The sequence below is a fragment of the Xyrauchen texanus genome, chromosome 37, assembly GCF_025860055.1.
Source record: "Xyrauchen texanus isolate HMW12.3.18 chromosome 37, RBS_HiC_50CHRs, whole genome shotgun sequence".
Classification (NCBI taxonomy): domain Eukaryota; kingdom Metazoa; phylum Chordata; class Actinopteri; order Cypriniformes; family Catostomidae; genus Xyrauchen; species Xyrauchen texanus.
The window spans coordinates 20,869,339-20,887,502 of NC_068312.1; the positions used below are offsets into that span (position 1 = coordinate 20,869,339).

The 18,164-nt window shown below is 39.6% G+C and overlaps 1 protein-coding gene across 2 annotated transcripts in view; it reads right to left on the reverse strand.

Annotated features, from left to right (window-relative positions):
- Window positions 1-18,164, reverse strand: part of LOC127630454 (glutamate receptor ionotropic, delta-2-like) — a 560,225-nt gene that overhangs the window by 541,161 nt on the left and 900 nt on the right. The gene's annotated exons all lie outside the window — the stretch shown is intronic.

Genomic DNA, 18,164 nt, shown 5'->3' on the forward strand with positions numbered 1-18,164 from the left:
TTAAGTCTATCCCCTTACCCAAATCTAAACTTAACCATAAAGTGGATCCCTTACCCAAATCCCAACCAGGATTTTAATTTAGTATCAGTCAAGAAGGGGTCACAGCATTTCTGCGCCTTTACGTACAAGTATATGAAGCAAATAGAAGGGGCTGTCATGCTCCAAAAAATTATCATAAAAATAATTTGTGCACTATATTCCAAGTCTTCTGATGAAATACAATAACATCATCAGTTATTGTTGTAACCTCCGTTCCCTGATGGAGGGAATGAGACGTTGTGTCGAATGAAGTGACACAAGGGGTCTTCCTTGGGAGCCTCGCATACCTCTGAACTTGAGAAAAGGCCAATGAGAAATTGGCCGAGAATAAGGTACAGCCGTTTTCAGTGCTAGGTCTAGTGTCGTGGCAGAAGGGACACAGCATCTCGTTACCTCCCTCAGGGAACAGAGGTTACAACAGTAACCATGACGTTCCCCTTCTGTCACTCACTCGACGTTGTGTCGAATGAAGTGACACAAGGAGTCCCATTCAAAAGCGTCATGCACTAGACCGTATTACGTGAACTGCTGACACAGGTGCAAGCAGGCTGCTGCGTGCTAGATGCAACTGTATCGGCCGCACATAACCCTCCCCAATGCCCCCAGAAAAAGTGTCATATACAGACCTTAGGTTCCCAGCACCACTGAGGGGGGAACAGTTGCTACATGACCAGCATGGGAGCAAGCCCGGCAGCTGTGGCCTTTTCTCTCTATATACCAGGGGCAGTGGGACTGCCTAAGTGAGACGCAGGTCCGCCGACAGGGGGACCATACCACGGAAAATACATCACAGGGAGTTGCCTGAAGAGGGAATTAAGCCTGTGGAGCCCTACCTCAGTACAGAACACTTGTGGCTCGTAGTGGGTCTGGTCGCAAATTGCTCCGCTGAATTCGCAGATCAGAAGTCTAGGGAGGAAGAACATCCAGGAAGCGAAGCTTAGTGGCTAACCTGGGAGAGAAAGCGCACTGGATCAGCTTGGTGAAGGGTGCTAGGTTCAAGCGGAACACCCGGTCAGCGGTTCCATATTAATGAGTTCTATTGGCTCGGACCTGACAAAGCACGGGGCAAGACCGACTCAACCCGGATATTGTAGAACCTCGCAAACGTGTTGGGTGTTGCCCAGCCCGCTGCACTGCAGACATCTGCTTGGGAGGTGCCATTGGCCAGTGCCCACAAGGATGCCACACTTCTCGTTCAGTGTGCTCAAACCCGCAAGGGGGTGGGTAAAGCCTGGGTCTGGTAGGCCAGAGAGATGGTGTCAACAACCCAGTGAGCTAACCTCTGTTTGGAGATGGCGTTCCCTTTCCGCCATCCACCAAAGCAGACAAAGTGCTGGTCAGAACATCTAAAGCTCTGTATGCTGTCCAAATAGATTCGCAAAGCACGTACTGGAGACAGCAACGAAAAGGCTGGGTCTACCTCCTCCCGGGACAGTGCTTGCAGGTTCACGACCTGATCCCTGTAGGGGGTCGTAGGAACCTTGGGACTGTAGGCCAGTTGCGGTCTCAGGATGACGTGAGTATTTGCCAGACCGAACTCCAGGCAAGTGTCGCTGACAGAAAATGCTTGCAGGTCCCCAACCCTCTAGATGGAATCTAGCGCTATCAGGAGGGCCGTTTTCAAGTAGAGGGCCTTGAGCTCAACTGAGTCAAGCGGGTCGAATGGGGGTCTCTGAAGGCCCGAAAGGACCACTGAGAGATCCCAGGAGGGGAACAGGCTTGGCCAGGGAGGTTCCAGGGAGGTGCTGTCGCGAGGAGCGTGAGATCCGAGAACCAAGTCTGAGTGTTCCTTGTCCTCCCTGATCTTGCACAGCACCAGTGCAAGAAGGCTCACTGGGGGAAACGCGGTGCCAATGCGTCTGTCCCGAGAGGGGCTTCTGTCAGGGAGTACCAGAGCGGGCAGTGAGTGTTGTCCTGGGAGGCAAAGAGATCTACCTGTGCCATGCCGAATCGGCCCCAAATCAGCTGGACCACCTGGTGGTTGAGCCTCCACTCGCCACTGATTGAAACCTGTCGTGAGAGCATGTCCACCATCGTGTTGCGGTTGCCTGGGATATGAGTGGCGTGTTGCGACCCGAGTCGCTGCTGACTCTAAAGGAGGAGCTGGTGGGCGAGTCGTGACATATGACGAGAGCGTAGGCTGCCATGGCGTTTTATGTACTGATTTATGTATGTATTTATGTGCTGTCTGAATGGATCAAGACGTGCTTGCCCTGAACCAGCGGGAGAAACCTCCTCAGGGAAAGGAATACAGCCAGCAACTCTAGACAGTGGATGTGCCAACGCAGCCGGGGCCCTATCCAGGAGCCAGCGGCTGCATGCCCATTGCACACGGCCCCCCAACCCAGTTGAGAGGCGTCTGTGGTGACCACGACACGTCTGTACACCTGCTGTTGGGGGACTCTGGCCCACAAAAAACAGAGGTCTGTTTCAACAGAGGTCGCGGCACCATGCCCATCTCGGGACTTGAGACTGAAGCCAGTGCTGAAGCGGTTTCATATGCATCAACCCGAGCGGCGCGACCATGGCCGAGGATGCCATATGTCCCAGGAGCCTCTGGAATTGTTTTAGAGGAACCGCTGTGCCGGGCTCGAAGAGAGCGAGATCCAACATTCAAGATTGGCCGCAAACCACCGCCTTTTTTGTGTACGATGAAGTAAGGGCTGTATAAACCCTTCTTGATCTCGGCTGGAGGGACAGGCTCTATCGCATCCTTGAGTAGCAGAGTTGTGATCTCTGCCCATAAAGTGCTGGCTTTTTCAACGCGTATGGAGGTGTAGCGAATACCGCTGAAATGAGGCGGGAGCCGGGCAAATTGAATCGCGTAGCCGAGTCGGATGGTCCTGGCCAACCAACGCGATGCGTTGGACAGTGAAAGCCATATGTCAAGAGTCCGCGTGAGGGGCACTAACTGGACTAATTGCTCCTAATCGCTCTGCAATTTAGCATCGTCAGTGTCTTGGCATGATGTCGCCCACATTTGGTACCTGTAACATGAATTTTGAGCATGCATTTTTCAAACAATCCAAAATGGCCGACTTCCTGCTGAGCAGAGCTTATGACTGTCAGCGTGAAAGTTCTCCAGCTTTATGAGATCTATATGTGTACAGAATTCGGTGACTGTAGCTCAAAATGGATATGCTACAGAGGCACCTGAACATGCCCATCTTCTAGGTGGCGCTACAGAGCCCCGCCTGCAACTTTGCCAAACCCTAATGGCCGACGACTCTCATGTGTGTGCAAAGACTTTTCATGCATGTTAAGTACCCCAAAAGTACCGAAAACCTTGAAAAGAAGAAGAAGAATAAAGAAAAATCCTTAGAAGAACAATAGGGCCCTAATAATACTTCAAAGAACAATAGGGCCTCTGCACTTTCAGTGCTTGGGCCCTAATTAAGACTTGTTGCAACTACTATAAAGATTAATGACAATTCTACCAGACACTCAATCACCTTTGATTGTAGTTAGAAAAAGATGGCCTATATGACTGTATTTACTTGGTCAACAGAAACAATTTTGAAGTAGGTAAAATAAAGCTGGGCACTGCGGGCCAAGCTGTGCTTGCAAACAATATTTTTTACTGGTGCTCTGGTGAAAAATTTACCACCTACTGTGCTCTCCCTCTATCATATTTTATTACATAAACACAAACAAACCCACTCTCTATGAAAATCAAACAGTGTACAGTAAGCTCTATATTAACATCGAAATGCACAGCAGCACATCACAGCAGGAGAGATGACAACCCACCGAAGCATCTCATGTGACATATTTCCTTTGGAACTATCTGAATTTGACAGCATCAAAATCACTCCTAGACAATCATTTTAATTGCATTTTGATTTGAGTGAAATTCTCACCCCATGAAGTCTGTGGAGACCAGGAGAGGAGCACTGTACAAGCTGGCAAAACTAATTATTCCTAAATTTGATCTGCAATTGTCATCAAGCTCTTAAAATTTTAAGTTCTAAATAGAATAAAAAAAGATTTTACAGCTTGATTCCATGGGACAAAGTTCTACAAAGAACTAAATATTCTCTAGTTCTTTAAAGCTGCATCTATGTACTGGTGCTTTACAGACCCCACAAACCAATATTTTAAGAACCTATAATGTAACATTATACATTCTAAAGAAGGTTCTTTGCTGAACCAAAGAATCATTGAAAAAAACTCTAGTATCTCTAGAGTCTATCTCTAGTGTGCGTGGCCTGAAATGATTTCAGTTTCAGTATTTAGGAAAATTTGGATAAGAGTGCAGAACCAGAACTCAAACTTTTGATCTTAGAACTACTAGAAAATTCCAAGTTTCCATTTTGTCCACTAAGGGATTAGGATGCATGAACTATGCAACTGCTACAGTCCCAACAAAGCTAGTTTTTAATCTTATTAGTGTCAACTTCTTGTTATTTTTAAAACATTCATGTTTTATGTAAATTATAGACAGATAAAAATATAGTACATATCTATTAAGACGTACTTTGAACTTTTTGTTGAAAAATGTAAAAGAAATATATATATTTAAGTATTTTTTCACTGATATTCAGCCCATCCACCATAACACACAAATCTCAACTCATTTAAACATAAGTTGACACCTCAAAAAGCTTTAAGACAGGTTTGACATCAGTGATGTCAATTGCCATTGGCTCTTGCGTGTATTGTTAACAACTGCAACATTCTTAAAGTGGATGTATCCTTTTGAATGAGATGTGATTGCCTTCACGCTGGGGAATATTTCCAGCAATTAAAACCTTACATTTCACTCTATTTCTCACACAAAGCTACTGAATGCCTTTGGAGCACTTAGAATGTATTTTATAGACTACTTTCATGGTGCTTTTTGTCATTCTCACAAATACATTATTGTGTCTCCACATTTATCATACTGTACATTAGTTATATGAGTTACGAGTTTTGTTCCCTTTATGTGACTGCCCTAGTTGTATTAAATCATAGGATTAGGTTCAACAGCTTAAGATCTAAATTTCTAAATAGTACATGTCAGCTTCAGCTCACATGTCAGTAAGATGAACTGATACACTGAAATATAATTACATATGAAATTAATTGCAATAGATAGGTTAGATTCAGCTCACACACTACTGGAAATTTCCCCATATTAAAGTCATTTTTCGGAATGAATATTTCATCCACTCACACGGGGTCAAAATTTTATATTGAAGATCACTGGAATCCCATGTTCTGATGTAGAAAGTTATGTAAAGCAGTTTCTCTCTGAGCTTTTTCCAGGATCCAATTATCAGTGGAAAGATGGGTGGCCAGAGAGCATGGCAAGAGGGATGGAGCATTTCTGCGAGTCAGACGAAGAGTAATAAAGTATATTTCAAGGCTTTGCATCAGCCCATGGGTTTCCCTGATTAATCCAAAGCGTTCGACAAAGTGGCTAAATCACTGCATTCAGCAATCAATACATATTATCTTATATCCAAATTCCCATTAGCTAGTGACTCTACAAGCCCTTGTGGGAAGATGTGAGACCGCAAACTTTGACCATCCAATAAAAAGAATGGCTGGTGGTGCATTTTGCTATGAGGAAGAAGGCCTATTTGATTCCTCCAAAAGCAATTATTTTAAGGCCTCTGATCAGACTATCTCTGGGGAGTCCAGACCACATCAGTGTCCTCCCAGCAAGACAAAAAAACACAAGTAGCACAATTTTAACTGACCAGAGGAAACAAGGGACAAACTGACAGACAAAAATGCCACAGGTTTGCAAAGGGCAACAATTTCTAACAGCGACACTCTCCAATAAAAATGTTTCACTGTGCGATTCAATATGGAAATTCCATTACACCCACATCATCACTCTGGGCATCAGTATGCAACAGTTGTTCAAGGCAAGATTTAATATTTCTGTTGTCAAAATCCCTTGTTTTTATAAATAGTGTCCTATCAACAGAAATGCTTGGAATATATTACTGGAACAGCTTTTACATAATCATCTGTATAGCATGTCCATAATATCAGTGATGTGAAACTGCCACAAAAAAGAATCACATAGACATGCTATAATCACAGATGTCCACAATAATAAATACTGCACTACAAAAGCAAAACACACTAACTGCACTAACACTGAAACTGAGAAATGGGTTCAAAATATTTTGGTTTTACTGTGGATTGTGTAGTTACTGTAATGGTGCAATATTCACAATCCCTGTTCTCTCAATTTGAGAATAGTTGAGACAAACCAGCCCGTCACATGACAGATCATATTCCAAGAGACCCAATTTCAGTCATAAATAAATTTTGATGCAGCATAGTTACTGCATTTTGCCATTGCACGGCAGTAAACTGATAACACAAAAGCTCATGCAGGTCTAATAAAGTCAGTTTAATCTCCAAGCCTGTTGTGATATACACATTTTTCCTTCAAAATTTGTATTTCTTAAAGCGTAGGCGCCAATGCCAAGTTTTGTGTGAAGAGCGATATCCGATAACAAGAAAGGCAATTTCCCCGTCAGATGACATGAGTATGAGCAGAATAGGGGAACTCACTAAATGAGAGCTGAGTAGATGGTGGCAAATTGCACAGCGTACAGGCTGTGAGACAGACTGACAGGCCATTGCCAGAAGATCAAAGAATCCACAAAACATTGCTAATTTCGCTCCAAGAGACAGGCACTGCATCTTTCCTTTGCCACTCGCTCATTTTCAGGCCCTGAAAAAACATTTCAGGTCTTCTCACGCTTCCTCTTCAATTAGGTTGGTCAATCCAGCTCTCAAATCGACCTTAAAATAGTACCAGTTTGGTGGCACAAGCCAATCAGACTGTATCACTGTGGGAAAAAAAGGTTTATAGACCTGAACTATTTAGAGATTAATTCCTTTAGTTTGTACCAGCACGACAGTTTACTTGGATCATTTTTTAGCAAAGGAGAAGAAGTATCTTATCGCAAAATGTTTGAGCAGCTACAGTATTCAATATGGACACAGATTAATACTGAAAGTGTATTTGGGTCATTATGCATCATTGACCATATGCCATAGTCAATGCCACATAATTCGAGCAAATCACGAGCAATGCTTTGCATGTGTGATTTACATAAACACAGCAGTGCTCAGTCACAACACATCTGCTTGTTGGTTGTCTGCCCAGGAAAACATCTAAGGACACTGCATTTCCACACAAGTCAAAGTTCTTGGATGAATGACAGGAGTTTGAGATACACAGATATAAGGGTGCATCCATTGACCTATTGCTTAAGTTATAAAGGAAACCGATGGGAAATAAAGATAAGATCCAAGCCCTGCAGGATGTCACACAGCATTGAACAGTGAACGAGGGTGACACTTAAGGCTTCAAGAGGATGAGAAGGGGATGATGGAGAAGGTCAAAGAAGCTGTTTGTAGCTGTGAAACTGTGGGGCAAGAGCAGGGGTTAAAGAGGAGATCTACGAAAACGATGGGGTGTGTTTTTGTGTGTGTGGGGGGGGGGGGGGTGGGCATTTGGAAATGGCTGAGACTTATGAGGTAATTCGACCAAATATAGAAGAGAAGAGTGAGAGGAGCTAGAGTGCTTATGTGACAGTCACTGATCACATCAACAAGAAAATGTTGTTCATTTTCTTTCTTTCTTTCTTTCTTTCTTTCTTTCTTTCTTTCTTTCTTTCTTTCTTTCTTTCTTTCTCCAATCCCAGCGTTGGGGTGAGGCTTTCTGTTTGCATAACCAATGGAAGACAGAGGAAGTGTTCAGGAAATTCAAAACATTATTTGTATTAGCACTACCATTTGGAGATGCTAGTGGCGCAAAAATTACATACTTCCCTTTAAGAACATCTAGCTACATTGAGAGATGCAGAGGTTACTGAACTTTCTAAAGAATCTCTTTTGAAATGTTCTTGTATAAACCCCAATAATAAGAACAGGCATACAGATCCAGTTATATGAGTTTTGTTTTAGTACAAAAACAAAACAAAACATAAACAAATACACATAGGCTACGCACTAGGGGTATACTGGTTTTTGGTAAAAAACGAACCGCTTGGTTCGCCACCAACGGCTCGGTAAGCATTTGCACCACAGTTCATCTCAAGTTTAATGGTGCATATGGAGCACTAGGTTTGATGAAGAAAACAAATAGCGTCAAATAGATAGACAGTTACGACCTCCGTTAAGGTAACGTATCACTCTGTGAATGGATACACCGTCTGAGTTTCATGTGAGTTAAATTTATACAGAGAGAAGCTGTCGTATTAACTATAATATATTAAATCAGTTTATGACATCAGTTTTCTGCACTCGTTAGTGTTAATTTCAAAATGGAAAGTGGAGAAAACCGCTAATGTTCCCATAAAGTAGACTTGAATAGGTCATTCAAGTCTACTTTATGGGAACATTTTCTTTTTGGTAATCAATTACAACAGCAATTGTCAAAAAACTTTTACAAAACAGGCACTGTTTGCAGACACTGCTCAATACGAGTGCTGTTTACTGGTAATACATCAATATATGATTTGCTATTTAAGCTGACATCACACAGGGACCCCTCGAGATCAAGAGTTCATGGAAAATTTGCCACAAACTAAACAATAACTAAATAGCTTGGAGTGTTCATTGCAAAAGTTATGTTGCCATACACCAATGATAAAGATTTATCTGTATGGTTAAAACACTTGTGTCGCATTACCAAGTCCCTTCTCATATCCATTTTAACATCAAGGTTTTTATTTCTATGTGTTGTACAGCTTCTGAATGTTGAATATATGTTGAGTTTGAAATGCAATTTATGTTGATATATGTAGCATAAATGCAGTTATTAAGTTAAAAAGTTTATTTAGTATATATATTAGTAAAAAATCAAGGTTTTACCATCGACTGCTGTCACCATGATTTTCTTGGCAGAAATCACGGTTTTACAACAGTAATACTGTAATTTCCATATAGTAACCATAATTATACTATAGTATTGTAACCATGGTGACAGAAACTATTGAATTTTTGTGGTTACTATGATTTTCCTACAAATACTATAGTTAATCATAGTGATTTTAGTAAGGGCAAACATGTTGTGTTTGTTACCAAATAATATAATTTCTTACTTTGAAATTGGAAGTATATATACTTTTTTCCAAACATAGCAAATACCGGACCGATCGTGACCCTAAAACAGTGATACAAACCGAACCATGAAAAATTGTAACCGTTACATACACCTCTAGTTTGCGCACACACACACACATTCTTATATAATTCTCACAATATTCTACAGTCTGTCATCAAATGGGTCCATAGAGGTTGCTGTTTTGGGTCTATAGAAACTGTTTTTGAAAGACTAATTTGAAATGCACTGCCTTTTGCCAAGCTTTCAAAATGCATCATCTACTGCAATTCAACACTGAAATGGTGCTTCATTATTGTCCCACAAAATATTCATCATCAAAAGAAATATACAATCACAAGTGTGGTGTTGTTTTGAAGTCAGGAATAGAGAAAATGCATAATATTATAAAAGTTGAGACGAAACAAATAAAAGGGTACATCTAAGTTTTAATCCTGATCTCATGAAGGCTGCAACCTGGTCTCAGTGAAAAAGTGACTATATCCCAAAACTTGTTAAACGTGTCTCCAGGTACAATTTCCTGCAGTTTCCAGGAGAAATGAACACTAGAGGAGCTACAACATCTGTGTGTTTTATTCCCTTTTACTCAGATCTTTACTTAAATGGCTGATTATGACTATAAATACTTATTTTTTCTCTCTATTACTCAGACCCTGCAATTTTATGTTATCGACATACTTTTACTCTAACGCATCTTTTAAAAAAACGATATTAAAACTAAATTGTAATGCTTTTATTACAGACTCACCTAAATGTATATACTTATTCAAACACAGACAGCTTGTGTGGCAGCTATCCTGATATGCCTTTGGACTCCCATTTGGAGGACTGTTGTTCAAGTCCAGCCATGAACTCAATCTAACATGTTGTTACTTTAGAAGATATGCTTTTTCATTTCGCTTCTGCATTTTAAAACACTAATGGTTACATTTAGGCATTGATTTGGTAGGGATGTCTTATTTAAACATCTCATTTATATTTTTAAACATTATTGGTTAGGTTCAGGCAATGTCCCAGCTGGATATTTCACTGGAAACCTGCAGCCAAATGTGATATACAGCACATACATTTTGAATTGCAAAAATGTTGTCAGGTTCACATACATTTCATGAGACCAGGCTAGACAATGACATGACTGTGAAAACATTTTTGCAAAATAATTTTACGTGGCACCTTGCACGTATCGCAGTTCACTGAGTTGTGCTAAAAGCAAGTTAAATGATCCAAATACATGAGATTTACTAGGTTAAATGCTCTATCGAGTCATTTTGTGGTGCTACTATAACACTTTCGGCTCGTCGGTTGACTCTTGTGCACTTCAGGACTAGTAGCACAGGCCTTTGCATCGCAAGTGCAAACCTCTTATCAGTTGAGCAAAACTGTACTGCTCTTGAACAACTTGTAAATGTATTTGGTTATGTAAAGCAAATTTCAAAATGTATCGTCTTCCAAGTCTTGCGCTATAGTAAAAGTGTTTGATGTCATAAGATAGCATTGTGTAAGGACTGATACACTGCTGTTTTACTCGTGATTTGATTAAAAGGGGATAAAAGTTATTGTTTTAGGTATTTAGAGTTTATTTCTCCAGGAAACTGCTGCGATAAAACTGCTGAGCCACATAAAAATTAATTTAGCAAAAATGTAGGTATAGTAATGTGCTTCTTTGAGACCAAACTGGAAGTTTCTGTAGTCTTAAAACCCCTTTAGAAATTAAATGTTTGCGATTGGTGTTCACATTTTTGCTATAAGTTCTATCACAGTCACAATGGCAAAGCACATTTTTTTATTCAAGTTATTTATTGGTCTCACAGTAATTTATCAGATAACCAAATTCAAATTCAGATGTACAGTAATCTGAATGGTTGCTGTTAAATATTGAAGTGACAACCCACAATCCCAACCAAAGTTTAGATTTCCCAGATGGCCATACCATACAAGCGCCTTTAGCCAGCAGATGATGAGCAACATTTTTTGACACTTACAAGTTGCAGGAAGCTTAAACTTGTCAATGCTGATATTCAAAAAGATGCAGTTATGGACTGACTTTGAGTCTTATGAATCATGCTACCACTCTTATGCCTTTTTTCTCCTCTCGCCTATCCTAAAAGAAAGGGTTTATCCTCTTTTCATGGTGCATTAAATCGAAATGTTGGTTTTCCCAAGAGCAACATTACAAACCAACGAAAGTGCAGAATCTCTAGCAAAAGCCTGAGATCAGTGTTTTAGTCCTGCACTTCACTGGCTGGGTTCCGAGCCTTGAAACTGATACCGTCTTTCCTATTGAAACAAAGCTCTATTAACCAGCAGCAGTGTCTAGAAGCAGCATCCCACTGACTTCCATTTTCCCAGCATGATAGTACAGCGGTTTCACTGTTTTCAGTACTGTAGAAGCACACAGGACATTTATAGCAAAAACAACTACACTTTTAAACAACTCTGTTGTTGTTGCTCTACATCATAGTTTTCATTTCCTTTGTGCTTCAGACAGGAAACACAACTGATTTAATACCTTTCTTCGTGTTTTTAAAAAAATTAGACACGGGTCTGCTGTGACAGAAATTACATTCTTCACCTTTAAGAACCCCTAGGCTGGAAGAAGAGGAGAAGGATTTTAAACTCTCTATATCTTTATTGAAAGATTCTACTATAAACCTCTAAAAAGCCCAATAGAAAATAATGGCCCTAAAGCACCAGTATACTCAGTTTGATGTTGTATTAAAGATACACACACACACACACACACATGATTATCAGAATATACAGTCTATTACCAAGTGGTTTTTGCAAGATTAATATAAAAGCGCTTCATTTTGCCTAGCTATTATTGTTTCCAATCATTAGACTTTCACGTGTGTGTGTGTGTCTTTTTCTCACATATTGAACAAAATGGAGGTATCGAAAATAATAAGAACAAAGGCAGATGCCTCTTTTCGGGGTCAAAGAAAATCAGAGGCATAAGTGAGACCAAACAACAATATCCACACGATTTAGAGCAGGATTCTTCCAAAGAGGATTTAAGGCTTTAAATCTTTATTTTAAGTCTTATGCTTAGAACAGCATAATTGAATAAGTCATTTGCATGAGTATTGCTGCACAATTCATAATTTTTTTAATTTAATGTGTATAAAAATATCTACAGTATATTTATCACATGATATTATCTGAACACAGATTTGCAGAGACAAAAAACATCTATGCAAATGTAAAGACAGCTTTTTTACAGACACAAGGAGAAAAGCACCACTTTACGAAGAGATGTTGAGAGAGACATACTAAGAAATTGTAATGAGTGACTATCTGTAAATAATACATATCAAGAAAGCAATGAAAACAAACTTAATAAAAAAAAGTTCTTCTTTCGGCAAAAGGGCTACCTGCAAATAAATGTGATTCATAATGCGATGACACTAAACAAGGATGTGACAACACTGCATTTTACAGATCCAGCCTCTCTACTGCCTCCTAGGGGAGTGACCGTAATCTTGGTATGCACCCCACATATTAAACTCATCTGCTTTTGAAGCAGAACACCCCTACCTTGAGGACCAAGTGAGCAGGTGGGAAGAAAGAAAGAAAAAGATACACAGAGAGACAGAAGGCTCCCTGTGCAAAAGCATGCAATGATCAGAGACACTACTTCTCAAAAGGGCCTTGTTTCTTTCAGAGCAGTGCTTCAAGTACTACAGTATGCTTGCTATCAGTACTTGTTTATTTAAAGACTTATGTCTCATTCATCTGTATGGATTAGGTATTTGTATATCTTAAAGTGTTAGTGCATTGAAAACAAAGAAAAACAAAATCGTCATTTACTCACCCTCATTCTGTTCCAAACTCGTATGACTTCATTCAGTGGAACACAAAAGGAGATGTAAGGTAAAATATTCGGTACTGACAGCCTCAGTCACCATTTCATGTAATTTTTTTCTCCATACTGTAAGGCTGTCTTTCTCCCTAACAGGTCCTTTCATGAACCACGGAAGAAAGAAAGTCATGTGGGTTTGAAACAACATGCGGGTGAGTAAATGGTGAACAGATTTTCATTTTTGGGTGAACTACCCCTTTCAGATCAGTTAAACGTCTTTCCTGGAGTATCAGCATTTGTCAGTCCAGAACAACCCAGACTTTTTGTGTTTTATGTTCAGCAGATATTTCAAGACAAGTCTTGAATTTGCATGGGGATATTATGGATGATAGAGTAGCGGTTAGTGAAGCAAAACACTTTTATTTTCAAGCGATATATTGTAATTGCAATGTAGTAACAAACCATAACGCCTGCAGCAAGGCTTGATTGGCATGTTCAGTGTAGCGCTGCGTTTCTGTCGACTGGGAGTCTGTTTACTAAACACATAGGAAATACTCAAAGTCTCAGCATCAAATGAATACAAAGAGAAAATAGAGAATGTCCCTTATGTTCTCAGAATCTCACAACAATGGGTCGATTCTATCTAAAATAAAACTTCAAAGAAATGTGGAAGATTTTAACAAATGAGAACACTCCGAAACAAACAGTAGCATTCAACTAAACAAGCAGGTCTAATATTCCTCTTCAAGTCTTTGATGGTACAGTAAATGTGCCACAGTTTATTGACTCAATTTCTACCTTACATAATTTTCTAAAATGAAGAGACTCTCATGATGGATTTTCAGCTTTTTTTTACGTCATTGGTAAAAACACATGGAAACTGAAATGACAGCCCTTGCAAGCATTTAAACATTTGGTATAATTAAGTTCAACTCAAATGTTTCTTTTAGGACCTCACACATGGGTATCCTTTAGGGGTTCTTCCATGATGCACATGACAATCTTTGACATAATGCACTTTTTTTTTCTTTTTAAATTTTTTTTTTTAAATATATAATGTAAGAGGGAAACCATTTCCCTCTCACATCATGAAAAAAAAATACCATTTGCCAGAATTAATTTTTAGAGACATTCAAAGTCCAGTTTATTTTTGTAGTGTTCCTCTAAACCACAGATTCGTTTTTGAGGCATGAAAGATAAAGAGTGCCCTAATGAGCCTGGGACAAATTCCAGATTAAGAAATACAAATGTTGCAAGCAGCACCCCAAGAGGATAACCTTTATTTGTCACACCTTTGCTGGCATTTCGATATAATCACTACTTTCATCAACTCAAAGAAGTCATGTAATTTGGGCCTTAATTATTCATGCCCTTCTGAAAAATTATTTCCTTGTGTTGAGAATAACCATACAATCACAAATTGCATTTGTAATGTGCACAAACAGAAATGAACATTTAAGGTGCATTCCTGCCCATATGTATGCATGCATTAGTATTTAAATGTTAAAGAGATAGACTAACTGATTTACAATAGCAGGCATTCTGATTTCTTGAAGATTCCCTATATGCTTGTCTTGACTAAACTCTAAATGTTTCATTGATATCTCAGGTGTGTATGACATTCTTTCTTCACCAGAACACATTTGAAGACAAATATCTTAAAGGGGTCCTTAGGTCGTTAGGTAGGTCCTTTAAATGTAAGAGAATGGCACTCCAATTGAAGCTCCAAAAATCACACAACGTCAGCATAAACTTCATCCATATGACAACAGCTGTTAAATGTATGTCTTCTAAAGTGATACGATAACTTTTGGTGTGAAAAAAGTTCAATATTTAAGTACTTTTTAACTAAAATCAAACTTTTCCGGCAAGCTTCACGAAAGGGTGGATTTCAAGTGGTCTCTTGTGTGATGTACTCATGTTGCCATGATACAGAGCGCCATTGTGAGTAAAGAAACAGATAAATACAGATCTAAACCAAAACCAACCAAGTACAGCATTCCTCCTTCTCACTTGTAAACAGCACTGCTCTTCCGGCTTTGACGCACATCCGTTTGTTCTCACGTGTTTCCAATGCCAATGCAATTATTTCACACAGGCATACTGCTGCAGAATGGAAGCATGATTTAGAGTTAAGAAAATAACTTAAATATTAACTTTTTCGCACCAAAAGCGATCGTGTTGACATTAATTGAACCGCTGGAGTCATATTGATGTTTATGCTACCTGTCTGTGATTGAGCTTCAAAAGAGAAATCTCCATCCACTTGCATTTTAAGGACCTACTTAGCTAAGATATTTTTATATTTTTCTTCGAATGCGTTCTAGTGAATGAAGAAAATCATACACACCTGGGATATCGTGGGGTAAATAAGTAAATAATGAGGGAATTTTCATTTTTGGGTCAAATAACCCTTTACTGTGAGTGAGAACATTTTGTGCCAAATGCTGCAATAAAGAATGCTTCTTCTAATGCCATAATATAAAGTTCAAAACTAATCACTTAATCATCTTTGGAAAAGCCTTCAATCTCTAGTGTTTAAACTTTTCATTATCTGTTACAGCACCTGATCTGGCACAATACAGCCATTCAATCAAAACAAATACTGCTCAATGCACTGCTTGTAATTTCAAGACCTTACAAGCACAGTTCCTCATTAACTCCACTTTACATTGTATGACTACAAAGAAGGACAGACAGAGAGATTAAGCAACACTATGAAGGATCTCCAGGCTACCACATCTCATTACCGCCATGTTCTTGGGATGGAGGCCATAGCAGTTCTGTCCAAAAATAGACTGACGAAATGGCACAACCCATCTGGCCCACCTACCATGCAGTGCTCAGGATTATATTCTACAATTTCATCTGGCTTTAGAGTTAATCATGTAACTTCCCATGAATGTGCTGAGGACAGAGAGAATAATTTGATTCAACACCAGCTTTGATTGCGTTTCTCCATATTTTCTTTCATTTGCGCAATAATTTTTGCTATGCATGCAACCAAAATTACAAGGAGGCTTTAGCCCAACAAAAAATGCATGCTGTCAGTGTGTTGTGATATCCCCTAAGAGTTCCAGACATGCTCTCAATCTGCCAAATCTTTCTAAGTATGAGGTTTATCCACCTTTAAATATCTAGTCCACACTCGACATCTATCATATATGGTGAGTCGAATTTAGACTTCATTTAGGCTAATTGAAACAGGTACTGTATGTCATTAAAGATTATGGCATTGCTCCCAACCAATTTGACAAGCACATTAGAAATGAGCATCTAACTGAGGAAATGCAGTTAAAATGTTTGGCACTGCTGCGCTTTTGAAATGCATAATGAATGCTAATATCCCCTAAAATACTTGATTAGAGGAGCATACATCGACCTTATAACTAGTTAAAAACCCATAGGAGTGTTTTCAGTTTGGAGATTGTAGGGAAGCCACTAGGCGGCGGTAGAGCTACTTTTTAAAAATTAATCATAGCCAAATCAAACGTTTGCACTTGTTTTGTGAACAGAGTTTAGGAGAGCGTCAGCACTAATTACCTAATCATGAATCTTTAAGCTGGAACCAACTTCAAAGCTTAACTATACAGCCTCGTGGCACTTTTTCTTTTCTTTTCTTTTTTCCCACGAAAGGGTGCATTTGTAGGTGCACCACACGGAGGCTGCTAACCGAGCATACACATACTGCTGGAAACTGTGCTTTCCACAGACATCACTGTGAGTTTCTCAATAGGTTCCTAAAGGAGCTGCTGCATTGCTATGCAGCGCACTGCGCGCGAGACACTTCTCTTAGTGTGCAACTCATTAGACTGCTGCTATACTATCAAGTAAAGCGCGTGTGGTAAATGCCTTCATCATATGTCTCGCCTCAACTAACAGAAAACGATGTCGTTTTCTCTTTCAAATGACGTCGGTTTTTCATGGGGCTTTTGCAGAAGAAATGATTAAGTAAGAGGGGATTACTAAAAACAGCTTAAATTATCTGAGCTGTCATTATGCAGAGAAAGTCTAGCGTCTCTCTGAAACACGCAATGTCATTTTTTGCACTGCAGTACGAGAAAGAATGTTCTGATTTGCGTCTTAAACGTATTATCTCAGATTACCACAGAATTGCTGTGAAAATGCTAACCATTATTTTATATATATATATATATATATATATATATATATATATATATATATATATATATATATATATATATATATATATATATATATATATATCACAAACACATATTCTTAATGTATTGAAACCCACCTGTTTGCTTTGGAAAAAAAATTCATGCGGCAGACAATGTAAAAAGTTACCTTCACCCCTGTCGTTTTGTTCATGAAATAGCTACATTATGCATCCACTTGATGGTGCATCCATCAAGTGGTGCAGAACACGTAAGATACTGTGCACAACGATTTCATTTCTGCCAGCTATGCCCAGGCATAGGCTACTCATCCCCATAATCGAATATACACCTCGGTCATCTCGATTGCCGTATGAGAATGGATCATTTTGGAAGGTCTTTTTTGACGTTTTTTTTTTTTTAGGTTTAACGCATAATTGTCATTTCACCAACTTGTAGGCATGCACCAGTTCATCTAGCCAGAAAAACACACAGGCACATCGCATATTTATTCGTTATGTGCAACAGTCAAGCTTTAATGAAATTAAGCACGCGCATGCTCCCACGCCAAATGCACTTCTGCCATATCCCCAGCACACTGGCCTCCACCTCCACACCACCTACTTTTTTTTATTATTATTTTGTTTGTTTATTTATTTATTTTACAGCACCTCTGATATAGGCCTAAGACCTCTTAAACCCTATCCGGTCTCGCGCGGCATTGCCAATCCTCGTACCATCACTGAAACATGCACGCGCGTGTGTCTTTTCTTCTCGCGCTGTCTCTTTCCTTTCAGTCCTCACAAAGAGAATTTCCAACACTCTTAACCTTAGCAAGTCCTAGTATCTGTTTTTCAAACAAAACCGTAACGATATGGTAGCATGCATGCGCAGCCTACAATGCGGCGTCACGAGAGATCTTTACTAGTCAAACCACCTGTTCTCAGTCAGTGTAGCTATATAATGGACGTATTGATGGGGACAAATGGAGATATTCATCTCATTCCCTAACTTGATATCACTGCCACAACCTTATTCATCAAAGTCAAATGGATTTATGCAGTAAAATATGACGTGCATCCAGTGCGAAGCAGTTCCTGTAAAGCTAAATTCGTTTCTG